Source organism: Drosophila persimilis, unplaced genomic scaffold, assembly GCF_003286085.1.
Source record: "Drosophila persimilis strain 14011-0111.01,24,50 unplaced genomic scaffold, DperRS2 tig00001574-arrow-arrow-pilon, whole genome shotgun sequence".
Taxonomy (NCBI): Eukaryota; Metazoa; Arthropoda; class Insecta; order Diptera; family Drosophilidae; genus Drosophila; species Drosophila persimilis.
This window is the reverse complement of record NW_020825526.1, coordinates 22,113-36,181: the sequence shown is the minus strand read 5'-3', so window position 1 is coordinate 36,181 and position 14,069 is coordinate 22,113. Positions and strand designations below refer to the sequence as shown.

At 43.7% G+C, this 14,069-nt stretch overlaps 2 non-coding genes and 1 pseudogene across 2 annotated transcripts; all 3 read right to left on the bottom strand.

Annotated features, from left to right (window-relative positions):
• Window positions 1–451: 451 nt before the first annotated feature.
• LOC113567048 lies at window positions 452–9,892 on the bottom strand (annotated as a pseudogene).
• Window positions 9,893–10,307: 415 nt separating this feature from the next.
• LOC113567050 lies at window positions 10,308–10,486 on the bottom strand. The gene has a single exon (XR_003409321.1). It is a non-coding gene; the product is annotated as a 5.8S ribosomal RNA (ribosomal RNA).
• Window positions 10,487–11,082: 596 nt separating this feature from the next.
• Window positions 11,083–13,077, bottom strand: LOC113567052. Its single transcript, XR_003409323.1, has one exon. It is a non-coding gene; the product is annotated as a small subunit ribosomal RNA (ribosomal RNA).
• Between the last annotated feature and the right edge of the window lie 992 nt (window positions 13,078–14,069).

Here is a 14,069-nt window from a genome sequence, read left to right as displayed (position 1 = left end):
CATAATCAAATCATGCTCATGTTATAATATAACATATAATATTATCACATTTTATATACCAAAGTATTTAATTCTTGCATTCATATCACATATCATTAAATTCCAATATTAGAAATACTTCCAAGTTCCACATACGATCACTCCATGCTTTTTGCATTCATATTATTTCATATATACATTCACATTTGCACATATGCATATACACTATGTTTCGTGTGTTTACATAATACAATTTTATAAGTATCATTTCATATGTAATTAAGTATAACAACTTATAATATAACATTATATTCATATTCAAGCCAACGTAATTTATATAGGATAAATAATTTATCCATATTTATATAAAATATATTCTTTTTAATATATATATATATATTACCATTTATAGGTATATATTCATATAAATATATAAAAATAATTTCATATATAAAGAATAAATTTATATATATCGAATCATCATCAAAGGATAAGCTTCAGTGGATCGCAGTATGGCAGCTGCTCAACCACTTACAACACCTTGCCTGTTACAAAAGTCGTTTACAATTGATTCTAGGCTTTGTCATTGTATTAAATAATGTTTTTATATGCAACTAGCGCGGCATCAGGTGATCGATGATCCTCCCAATTTACTATGTTACAAATTACATTGGCATCACATCCATTGTCGTTTATAAAATAAATTATAAACTTTTAATGGTTTAGAAGCCATACAATGCAAATTGCCCCTTATTTATCATTGCAGTCCAGCACGGATACGACCTTAGAGGCGTTCAGGCATAATCCAACGGACGTAGCGTCATACCACTGTTCGCTCGAACAAGTATTGTGCCATTGGTCCGTACCTGCGGTTCCTCTCGTACTACGCAGGAATGCTGTCGCAACAACGTTTTGTCATTAGTAGGGTAAAACTAACCTGTCTCACGACGGTCTAAACCCAGCTCACGTTCCCTTGCATGGGTGAACAATCCAACGCTTGGTGAATTTTGCTTCACAATGATAGGAAGAGCCGACATCGAAGGATCAAAAAGCGACGTCGCTATGAACGCTTGGCCGCCACAAGCCAGTTATGGTAACTTTTCTGACACCTCTTGTTAAAAACTCTTTAAACCAAAAGGATCGATAGGCCGAGCTTTTGCTGTCCCTGTGTGTACTGAACACCGAGATCAAGTCAGCATTTGCCCTTTTGCTCTATGTGTGGTTTCTGTCCGCACTGAGCTTGCCTTGGGACACCTCGTTATTATTTGAGAGATGTACCGGCCCCAGTCAAAACCCCTATGGCAACTCCCCCTGGCAATGTCCTTGAATTGGGATCATACCTGGTAATTGGAGTTATACCAAATTTTCAATTGAAACTACATAAATGCATTTTCTCATTAAGAATTTGTTGCGATTATATAACAAACTCGTGATACTTGATCAAGAAGCTTGCATCAAAACCAAAACCCATACCATAAGATATAATAAATATATCCGTATAATGGCTAGGAAATGATACACGTTCCATTAATCAAGTAAGTAAGGAAACAATAAGAGTAGTGGTATCTTCATTGTCGATACCAAACCGAATCTAATATCTCCCACTATGCTACACCTCTTATGTCTCCTTACACTGCCAGATTAGAGTCAAGCTCAAAAGGGTCTTCTTTCCCCGCTAATTATTCCAAGCCCGTTCCCTTGGCTGTGGTTTCGCTAGATAGTAGAATAGGGACAGAATGAATCTGATCTCTCAGCTTTATTTTACGTGGCGGTTCCTCAGGGAGGGATTTCAACCACGGCGTCTAATGTTTATTTGCAGCTTAGCCTCGATTAGTGCGATATATTTACATATATCACGCCATCACGCACCACCGCTACATACGCAGGAACCTGGTACAATGCGGCCAGTTAGCGCCCCTAAAAGAAGCTATAGCTATGTACATAGCGACTCTTCTGGTACCAATTGAAAGTATCCTGGTCGGGCATACATCCCCCTTGGTGAGGGGCGAGGTGTATCTAACACGTCTTCCGATCTATGGGTCTCGGCACCCGGTTGAGAGCGCAACTCCACGAGGAGCCTAGCGGCTCTCCCCGCGTAACGTTTGGGTATCAACCACAGCCACCACGATACTCCCACTAGGGGGCCGACCTCAATGTGCAGCCTTGGAACTGCACAACCCGTGGTAACCGATCTTAAGGACTCAGCTCGATCCTCCCTTTTAGCCCCGACCGGCCTGGATAGGGAATCCACCACAGCCCGTGCGCCGCTTGCGCATTCAGCAGCTGTTGTCGCCTGGAGAACGCCAGTCCGGCGAACCTGTCGAGAGTCCGCATTCCTCTCCTGAGAAGCCGTCACAAGTCGGAGAAGGTTCCAGTCGCCATCCGTGTACTGCACTCCAAGTCCATCGAGGTCTCGCAAGTCTGTATAGAGGGACAAGCACATAGGAAGTGCTGCCAATCCTCGCGTTCTGCGGCCGCATAGACATGCTGGCGTGTCGCTAAAGGCTTCTTCCATGCAGAAATGCATTGAGCGATCCGTGGCCCGTCAGCAGGAACCCAGCGCGCAGCGTGAAGGCCAAACCTTCGTTCGCTGTAGACGAAGCCTGCGTTCGGGATGAAGCGGTGCGTCACCCGTCCTGGGGAGTCACCATCATCCCATCTGCGTTGCCACTCGCACAACAGGTCTTCGTCTAGTCGCGCCATCTTCTGCTTCCAGCTAAGATTTGCCAAATCTTCGCCGTACAGCCAATCGCTCTCCTCCAGCGGGTAGTCACGCTTTAGTTTGAAGCTGATTGCCAGGCGTCTGGCAACCAGATCAAACGGGGGGGCTCCAGCTAGTACTTGCAGCGCCATGGTGGACACTGTTCGGCATACCGGTAGGCATCCAATCAGGACGATCCTTTGGCACGCAAGTAGATGCCTCCTGGCAACCACTTGCGTCGTCGTCACGACAGACCAAACCGAGGCACCAAATAGTGCACAGGGCACCATGAGTCCGGCATATATTGTCCGCTTTGCGCGGGGACTGAGTCCCCAGTCGACCCGCAGTACGCGCGACAATGCCCCTACGACTCCGGTCAGCTTATCACGCAAGCCCGTGATGTGCGGGAGAAAACTCAACCGCTCGCCGACCGTGATGCCTAGGTACCGATACTTGCACTTATATGGCAGGTTTGCTCCAGCAAGCCGTACCACTTGGCGGCCGTCTAAGTATGCCTTTGAGCAGCATGATCGCCGTCTTGCTAGTTGAAACGGCAACGCCGACTTCAACTCCCCAAGCGCCTACGATGGACATTAACTCACCTCCTTTTTGTTCGAGCTCTGATCGGGCATTCCCTTCGATGAGGAGGAGCAAGTCGTCAGCATACGCGCTGAGCGCACCAAGGGGCTCTAAGCGCTGGAGCAACACGTCCATTAAGATGTTCCATATAAATGGACCACTTATGGACCCCTGCGGGCAACCTCTTGTCACCGGAACAGTGGCTACTCCATGCCTACTGACGATGCTCGCACTCCGGCCGGAGAAGAAACTTCGCCACAAGCTTGCTTCTCGGCATCCCAGCTCAAGGAGGCGGCGTAGTGCAGCATTCCACTCAACGTTGTCGAAGGCTCCCTTGAAATCCACGAAGACTCCGAGCACGTATTTCGACCGGCTGGCCGAAACAGTACTCACGACGTGTTTCCAAGCATCCTCCACACAACGTCCTTGGCGAAAGCCAAATTGCCATCTGCAGCCATCCGGAATGGTGTCCTTCAGACGATTCACCATGATGCCCTCAAGCACTTTGCCCAGCACTGGCAACAGACAGATACCCCGATATGAGGTAGGATCGGTCCGGTCCTTATCGGGTCCCTTCAGGAGTGGAACCACCCTGGGATGCTTCCATTCCGTTGGGAAATACCCTGTCTCCAGGCAGCGGGAATACATCGCTGTCATGTGCTGAGGGATGGCACGCCACAATGCCTTGCAAATGGCACCTGTGATGCCGTCCATGCCGGGAGAGCGTCTGCTCTTCAACCTGGCGACGCATGCATCAACCTCGAAAGCTTCGAGGGCCGGTGGAGCCTCGATCGGGATGGCAATGTGTGCATTCGTCTCCGCAACAGGAAAGAAGTTGCGAAGGAGCACACCCGCACAGTCGCGCCATGTTGCGACCAGCCTACCATCCGTTCGAAGGCATCCAATCTCCGTGCTCTTTTTGCGGCCCTCGGCAAATCCTGTAGACGTGCCCCCATGGATCATCTCTGTTCTCTCCCACGAAGCGTCGCCAGTTGTCTTCCTTCGATCTCAGGATGAGCTTCTTGTACTGCGCTGAGGAGATCCTCAACGCGAGCACAAGTTCCTCTGCTGCGTCGGTCTCATGCCGACGAGCGTCCTGGAGCCTTCGCCTCAGTCTCCTGACCTCTCGGCGTTTGGAGTGTAGTTCGGCAGTCCACCAAACTACTTTTCTCGCGGCTCTCGGTGTGCTGCGTCCCAGCACTCTGTCGCACACACTGTGCACTACAGAGCGCAGTGCAGACACTTGGTTGTCCAACGGCGATTCGGCGATGTCTTCCGGTAATTCGGCAATCTCCCTTACCACTTCCTCCTCGAACAATCGCCAGCGCGCATTGGAAAGCCTTCCATGACGGCACAGGAGCAATGGGCTCAACTGTGTCGTTCGGGTCAGTCGTCACCACAACATGGATCATGTTGTGATCGCTGGTGTCCCATTCCTTCACTTCCCAATCGTATGTGGCCCACATAGTCGCAGCTTGGTTGACGATTGTCACATCGATATCGCTTTGGCCTCTACGGTTATCGAATGTAAACACCCGACTGGCTTCATTGAGCACGCCGGCTCTCATCTCGGTTATCCACTCAGACAGCAGCTCACCCCGTGCATAGTTAGCTTGCCCCCGATTGTGTTCGGAGAGCTTGCTAAACCACGCTGGGGATACTGCGTTCGCGTCGAGCCCAAAGATGACAGGAGTGCGGCTGCCCAGCAGCAGCACCGCATCTAAGTACCTGAGGTACGGCGCCAAGTCGGTGTCGAATTGGCAGGTACACGGAGCATAGGAAGATTGAGCCGAATCTTCCCGTAACTCTGACGCATACTCCAAAATCCGTGGTAAGGGTCTCCATTGGCATGCAGATGGCGTCCGGTTCGTCGACGATGATAGCAGCTTTTCCTCGGCGGTCCTGGAAAACTCGCATTCCAGAAGGAAGGCCGGTAATCCGCCCTGCTCCATCGACGTACGGCTCCTGGACCAGTGCGAAACTGACGGCCAGAGCTGCGCATGATGGCTCCGAGTTCCATCACAGCCGCTCGGCCACGGCCACAATTAGCTTGGATGAAGCTAAACATTAATGTCTAGCTTGCACCCTCGCCAGTACCGCTCCGTAGATCGGGCACGCCGCTGACAGCATGGAATGTGCTGCAGGGTACCCCTTGAAGCGGCAGTTGCGGCAGTCCACGGGGTTGGGACACCGTGCAACGTTGTGGCCGTTCTGTCCACACCGGTGGCACACGTTCTCCTTTAGGCGACATTGCGACACCTTGTGGTCGAAGCCTGCACATCTGTGGCAGGCGTATGTTCTGACCAAGGAGCGGCAGCGGCATCTAAACCACTTAATGTATACGCATTCGCGCAACGCCTCCTGTGCCTTTGCGTCGACCTCTAGCGTCACGTTGATCGTGGCGCCGTCGGTGACCGACCAGGGTTTACTGCCCAGGTGAACCGACTTTTTGAACTCCGCGGCAGTCATGGTCTCCTCCAGGTTCTTTGTGAAGAGCTCCTCCATGAACTCTTCCGGTGTTATGGACGTGTCCACGTCGTACACCACGACCTGAGGCTTGGTCTCCGGCCTCTTCTTGACCTCCAGTCCCGCTTCGGTGAATTTGCTGCTGGCCACTACCTTCCTCAGTTCGCTCACTGAAGGGGTGCGAATAATCGCTCCTCCGCTCTTCAGCTCGCGAACCTCGTGGACGCGGACTCCAAGAGTCGGCACCACGGTCTTCTTAACACGCTCCACAAGCTCCTTGCTGGTCTCCTCCGGGTTTTTGCTCTTTATTAGAGCAGACCAGGTATCCCTAGGCTTTGGGATCGGTGCAGCGACGGCGCTCGGTGCGGGCAGGCCTGGGAAGGCTGTCGCATACGCAGCGGTTGTGACGGCAGTGGTGCCCGGTGGGCAGCAGCAGCGGGTCTCGGTGGAGGCGGCATCCTTGCCCTCTCCTCCAGGCGCACCTTTTCCCCAGCCAGGGCCATGACCAACTCGTCGTACCGGTTGGTCGCGACGAGGATTTCCATTGAGGCCTCGGGCGGCATCAGCCCCTTAAGTACAGCCTTGCTCACCGCCATCCTTATCGCAGACATTTCTGCGATGATGGCCGAGTAGCCTGCCGCGACAATGTCAGTTGCCGGGCATGTGGCAGCGGTGGTGGCAGCGGTGGTGGCAGCGGTGGCGGCAGCGGTGGCGGCAGCGGTGGCGGCAGCGGTGGCGGCAGCGGCGGCAGAAGTACTGGCAGCGGTGGTGGCAGCGGCAGCGGCAGAGGTGGATGGAGCCTGCTCAAAGGGGAGCGACGTTGGCGGCGATCTCTCGGCTGGGATCGGCCGCTCTCCAGCTAGCCCAATCCCAAGCCCGATCTTTTTGGCTCCCTGTTTGGCGGCTGAGGACTTCGGCCGACCCCGCCTGCGGGCGGGAACGCTCGACGACGAGCTCGCCCCTACACTAGCCACGCTAGTGTCGCTGGCGTCGGCCTCCGTCTCTATTTCCATAGCCCGGCGGGTTGTGGCTACCTCTATTGGCGTGACTCAACTAATCGGCACTTAGTGGAGACTCGAACCAACGTCTCAGCGGAGACACGAACCGAACGCTTCGAACTCGAGCCAAAGCTTCGAACCAAAGCTTCGAACTCGAACGTGCTGTCGAACTATTCCGACTTGTTGTCGAACTATTCGCACTTGTTTACGAACTAGGGTTCCGCACGTGGTTGTTTTTAGCGTTTATTTTGCAAATATTAATTTGCAAATATCTGCTTTGTTCTTTCACCAAATTAACACCCGATTTCACTCACGAACAGCGCGTGATCTCGCGGCAATTTTGATATATTTTCCACTTGGAAAAATCACTTTTTACTTTAATTCGAACGACGGTATAGCGGACCGCTTGAAAAAACACGTCTGCTTCGAATGGCAGTCAAAAAGCAACTGAGTAGATAGGGACAGTAGGAATCTCGTTAATCCATTCATGCGCGTCACTAATTAGATGACGAGGCATTTGGCTACCTTAAGAGAGTCATAGTTACTCCCGCCGTTGACCCGCGCTTACTTGAATTTCTTCACTTTGACATTCAGAGCACTGGGCAGAAATCACATTGTGTCAACACCCGCTAGGGCCATCACAATGCTTTGTTTTAATTAGACAGTCGGATTCCCCAAGTCCGTGCCAGTTCTGAATTGATTGTTAATTGATAATCGTTATAATTAATAAGAACTAACTGGTTTAACCCAATTAGTATTCTTAAAAATTTTAGCAAGAAAGTTCCACAATTGGCTACGTAACTAAACTATCCGGGGAACAAGTAACTACCATAAATGATAGAAACTCTATTTACCCAGAACGAGCACATAAACCATGTTATTGTTTCCCAATCAAGCCCGACTATCTCAATCTTCAGAGCCAATCCTTATCCCGAAGTTACGGATCTAATTTGCCGACTTCCCTTACCTACATTATTCTATCGACTAGAGACTCTTCACCTTGGAGACCAGCTGCGGATATTGGTACGGCCTGTTGAGAAGTTTGCGTGTCCCCACCATAAATTTTCAAGGTCCGAGGAGAAAATATCGACACAACAGTATATGTCATGCTCTTCTAGCCCATCTACCATATCTCTCTGCGAAAGACTTCCATGGTAGTACGGCTATAAAACAGAAAAGAAAACTCTTCCGATATCTCTCGACGGCTTCTTTATGGTCGTTCCTGTTGCCAGGATGAGCACGAGGCCCATATTTAATAACAAACGGATACTCAACAGGTTACGGAATTGGAACCGTATTCCCTTTCGTTCAAAATTATTCAAGTATTTAAAAATCATAAAAGATTTGACAATATTACTCACTGATTTTTTACTTGAAAATTTTCGGCTTTCGCCTTGAACTTAGGACCGACTAACTCGTGATCAACCACTGTTCACACGAAACCCTTCTCCACTTCAGTCCTCCAAGGTCTCATTCGATTATTTGCTACTACCACCAAGATCTGTGCCAATGGCAGCTCCATGAAGGCTTACGCCAAACACTTCTACGCATACCATTGTACCTTCCTACTCACTAAAGTTTCAAAATTTATATCACAAGTAATATAAATCATCTACTTTAGCGGTAATGTATAGGTATACAACTTAAGCGCCATCCATTTTAAGGGCTAGTTGCTTCGGCAGGTGAGTTGTTACACACTCCTTAGCGGATTTCGACTTCCATGATCACCGTCCTGCTGTTTTAAGCAACCAACGCCTTTCATGGTTTCTGCATGAGTTGTTAATTTGGGCACCGTAACATTACGTTTGGTTCATCCCACAGCGCCAGTTCTGCTTACCAAAAGTGGCCCACTGGGCACATTATATCATAACCTTAAACTTCATATCAAGAAAGTTAAGGTTCTTACCCATTTAAAGTTTGAGAATAGGTTAAGATCGTTTCGACCCTAAGGCCTCTAATCATTCGCTTTACCAGATAAGATTATTTTATATAACATTAAAATGCACCAGCTATCCTGAGGGAAACTTCGGAAGGAACCAGCTACTAGATGGTTCGATTGGTCTTTCGCCCCTATACTCAATTCTGACAATCGATTTGCACGTCAGAACTGTTTCGGTCTTCCATCAGGGTTTCCCCTGACTTCAACCTGATCAAGTATAGTTCACCATCTTTCGGGTCACAGCATATATGCTCAAGGTACGTTCCAGTTAGAGGCATAAATAATATAAATATTATTATACATAACTATATAGAACGCCCCGGGATTGTGTTAATTATCTATAAATAGTTAAAAAACTAATCCCATTATTAGTCAAGTTAATTACGCTATTAGGTTTATCTCCCAATAACTTGCACATATGTTAGACTCCTTGGTCCGTGTTTCAAGACGGGTCCCGAAGGTATCCTGAATCTTTCGCATTGTTAATCATACAAATGCATATAATAAACACAAAAATCAATGATAATTATGCCATTATATAATTTCGAAAAATTAACGCACTGTATTAATTTTAATTTATCAACACTTTATCAAATTAATGACATTTATTCTATGTTAAAATGCAAGCATAATAATTTGAATAAACTATAAGTCATATTTTATGATAAATTTGTTATATGCTAATAGATTACAATGTCCTTATATGGAAAAAATGCACACTATTATTATAATATTGTTAAAATATTACAACTTTAATGATGAATTTTCCATAACGGATATTCAGGTTCATCGGGCTTAACCTCTAAGCAGTTTCACGTACTGTTTAACTCTCTATTCAGAGTTCTTTTCAACTTTCCCTCACGGTACTTGTTTACTATCGGTCTCATGGTTATATTTAGTTTTAGATGGAGTTTACCACCCACTTAGTGCTGCACTATCAAGCAACACGACTCTTTGGAAACATCATCTAGTAATCATTAACGTTATACGGGCCTGGCACCCTCTATGGGTAAATGGCCTCATTTAAGAAGGACTTAAATCGTTAATTTCTCATACTAGAATATTGACGCTCCATACACTGCATCTCACGTTTGCCATATAGACAAAGTGACTTAGTGCTGAACTGATTTCTTTTCGCTCGCCGCTACTAAGAAAATCCTGGTTAGTTTCTTTTCCTCCCCTAATTAATATGCTTAAATTCAGGGGGTAGTCCCATATGAGTTGAGGTTGTATATACGTATATTAAAATTTATAATGATAATTACACTATATTATTATATATAGAGCGTTCTCATAATGAAATCATTATAATATTCGTATTTTATAACGAATATCACGAAGAATATTAAATATTTATATTTACAACAAAATTTCCTTTCGAAACATTAATAAGAGGCAATTCTAGATGAAAAAACTTTAATTATTTTTTTATGCTAGACATTCCTCAGTATTATTTGATTCAAAAAGGACAAAAAAATATATATTTTTCTTCGTTCTTCTCACACAAATATATACAACAATGAGAGATAATGCGTTTCCATTTAATATCAATATTATGAATATATATATATATATATATCCAATAATATACAATATGCTTAAAAATTTCGTAAAATTTTTAAACAACTTATTTAGCATAGTCTTACAACCCTCAACCATATGTAGTCCAAGCAGCACTATAAAATTAATTAAAGTACCAAACAGCATGGACTGCGATATGCGTTCAAAATGTCGATGTTCATGTGTCCTGCAGTTCACACGATGACGCACAGTTTGCTGCGTTCTTCATCGACCCATGAGCCGAGTGATCCACCGCTTAGAGTGATTAAAATTTGTTTATTCATTTATTTGTCAGATATGTCTTTATTGAAAGAAATTAAAAATACACCATTTTACTGGCATATATCAATTCCTTCAATAAATTTTAGTTTTATCCTAAAAGAATGTTGCGAAATGTCTTAGTTTTATATAAGCGATATATTACCATATTGTTAAATAATATAATATGTATTTTGGCTTGTTTGATAATTATCAATTTATATAAAAGTATTAACCTGAAATCAGGTACAACATTGTACTTTTTAGGCTGTTGCATTAACCAATGTATGCCCATAGCTATGATGGACAATACATATTCGCAACGCGTGCATACTATGGTACATATGCACACAGATTTTATAAATCAATATTATTGTAATAATATCATCAATATGTATTTATATATTAATTGCTACACACATAGAACACAATGTTATATGTATAGCTACTACTAAATGAGTATATTGGCAATATAATTAATATAAACATATAATATATACAACTGAATATATTTTATTTTACAATTATGATTTTATAAAAACATATTTTGTTTGGTAAATTGGCAATATATAAATATTTTTGTTAACGGTAGAAACATACAATAATGATCCTTCCGCAGGTTCACCTACGGAAACCTTGTTACGACTTTTACTTCCTCTAAATAATCAAGTTCGGTCAACTTTTGCGAAACAACCGTAACACGCAAGGCGTCACAGTGATCACGTCCGGAGACCTCACTAAATAATTCAATCGGTAGTAGCGACGGGCGGTGTGTACAAAGGGCAGGGACGTAATCAATGCGAGTTAATGACTCACACTTACTGGGAATTCCAAGTTCATGTGAACAGTTTCAGTTCACAATCCCAAGCATGAAAGTGGTTCAGCGGTTTACCCGGACCTCTCGGTCTAGGAAATACACGTTGATACTTTCATTGTAGCGCGCGTGCAGCCCAGGACATCTAAGGGCATCACAGACCTGTTATTGCTCAATCTCATTATTGCTAGACGCAATTTGTCCATTTAAGAAGCTAGTGTCCTTATAATGGGACAAACCAACAGGTACGGCTCCACTTATATAAACACATTCAAACACAATAAACATTTTACTGCCACCATGAATGAAGGCTATATAAGCTTCAACACCATAATCCTGAAGATATCTATTTAATATATTTGAGTCTCGTTCGTTATCGGAATTAACCAGACAAATCACTCCACGAACTAAGAACGGCCATGCACCACCACCCATAGATTCGAGAAAGAGCTATCAATCTGTCTTACACACTTATGTTCGGACCTGGTAAGTTTTCCCGTGTTGAGTCAAATTAAGCCGCAGGCTCCACTCCTGGTGGTGCCCTTCCGTCAATTCCTTTAAGTTTCAGCTTTGCAACCATACTTCCCCCGGAGCCCAAAAGCTTTGGTTTCCCGGGAAGCGACTGAGAGAGCCATAAAAGTAGCTACACCCAATTGCTAGCTGGCATCGTTTATGGTTAGAACTAGGGCGGTATCTGATCGCCTTCGAACCTCTAACTTTCGTTCTTGATTAATGAAAACATCTTTGGCAAATGCTTTCGCTTAAGTTAGTCTTACGACGGTCCAAGAATTTCACCTCTCGCGTCGTAATACTAATGCCCCCAAACTGCTTCTATTAATCATTACCTCTTGATCTGAAAACCAATGAAAGCAGAACAGAGGTCTTATTTCATTATCCCATGCACAGAATATTCAGGCATTTGAAGCCTGCTTTAAGCACTCTAATTTGTTCAAAGTAATTGTACCGGCCCACAATAACACTCGATGAAGAGCACTAATGCAGGTTTTTAAATAGGAGGAATATATAAAAAAATACAAGTACTTAATTATATATAAGAACTCCACCGGTAATACGCTTACATACATAAAGGTATAGTAGTAACCACAATTGTAAGTTGTACTACCCGTATGAAGCACAAGTTCAACTACGAACGTTTTAACCGCAACAACTTTAATATACGCTATTGGAGCTGGAATTACCGCGGCTGCTGGCACCAGACTTGCCCTCCAATTGGTCCTTGTTAAAGGATTTAAAGTGTACTCATTCCAATTACAGGGCCTCGGATATGAGTCCTGTATTGTTATTTTTCGTCACTACCTCCCCGAGCTGGGAGTGGGTAATTTACGCGCCTGCTGCCTTCCTTAGATGTGGTAGCCGTTTCTCAGGCTCCCTCTCCGGAATCGAACCCTGATTCCCCGTTACCCGTTGCAACCATGGTAGTCCTAGATACTACCATCAAAAGTTGATAGGGCAGACATTTGAAAGATCTGTCGTCGGTACAAGACCATACGATCTGCATGTTATCTAGAGTTCAACCAATGTAACGATCTTACGATCGCTTGGTTTTAGCCTAATAAAAGCACACGTCCCATAAGGTCCGTGTTTTAATTGCATGTATTAGCTCTAGAATTACCACAGTTATCCAAGTAACTGTTAACGATCTAAGGAACCATAACTGATATAATGAGCCTTTTGCGGTTTCACTTTTAATTCGTGTGTACTTAGACATGCATGGCTTAATCTTTGAGACAAGCATATAACTACTGGCAGGATCAACCAGAATAATGTTTTCGTTTCGTGCGCATACGCTCACATATGTAAATATTTGACAACTCAATAATACTTTTGAATAAAAAAAAAAAATAAATAAATATTTTTTATCAACAGTTTATGAGAATTTGTTAAACGATTGTGGCCATTTTTATATAGCATTCACATTCGCCATTTTTCTCTATACAAATATATATATTTTATTATATACATTTTTTTTTCGTTCAAAAATATCTTTTTATTTGCACTTAATATATTATCACACGTATAGGCTTAAACCAATATTAATTGTGTTTAAACTATGTATTTTAACAACAAATTTAAAATTTATCCAATTTCGTATGCGTTTTTTGTGATATACATTAAATAAAACCAAACACATGAGTTCATGTGGAATGGAATTTATATATTTTGGCAATATTTGAATTTGCATATAAATCGCTTTGATTATATATGCTGGTACATTGTTGAAATGGCACTCATACAATATTTAATCATATAAGACCATTTCCAAAAATTCACGATAATAATTCGAAACAGAAATGATATATACTAAATAGTATATATCTTGGTTAGTTTCACTATATTATCTTTATTAAGATCAATTTGAAAACAAATATCTCCTATTAAACACTACTTTGAGTATAATGACAACATATAATAATATTATATACAATACTGTACCAAATATTGTATACAATACCGATGGACATCAACTGTCCATCATGTATAGGTTTTCTGCCACGCTTTCCGCAAATCGGGTATTTTTGCTTTAGAGTGCCTCTTAACAATAGTTTCTTTTCGTATTTTAATAAAAAATACAATACTATCACTTCAAAATTATTCATATATATTAAGAAATATATATATATTCATATAAAATACACAGACATTGCCGGCTAAGTATATTCCCCATATCATATGAAATAAATTAATAATTTTTCATTATAAAATTTTCATATGAAATATACCATGCACGAGACTACCACTCCCTATATAGGTTTT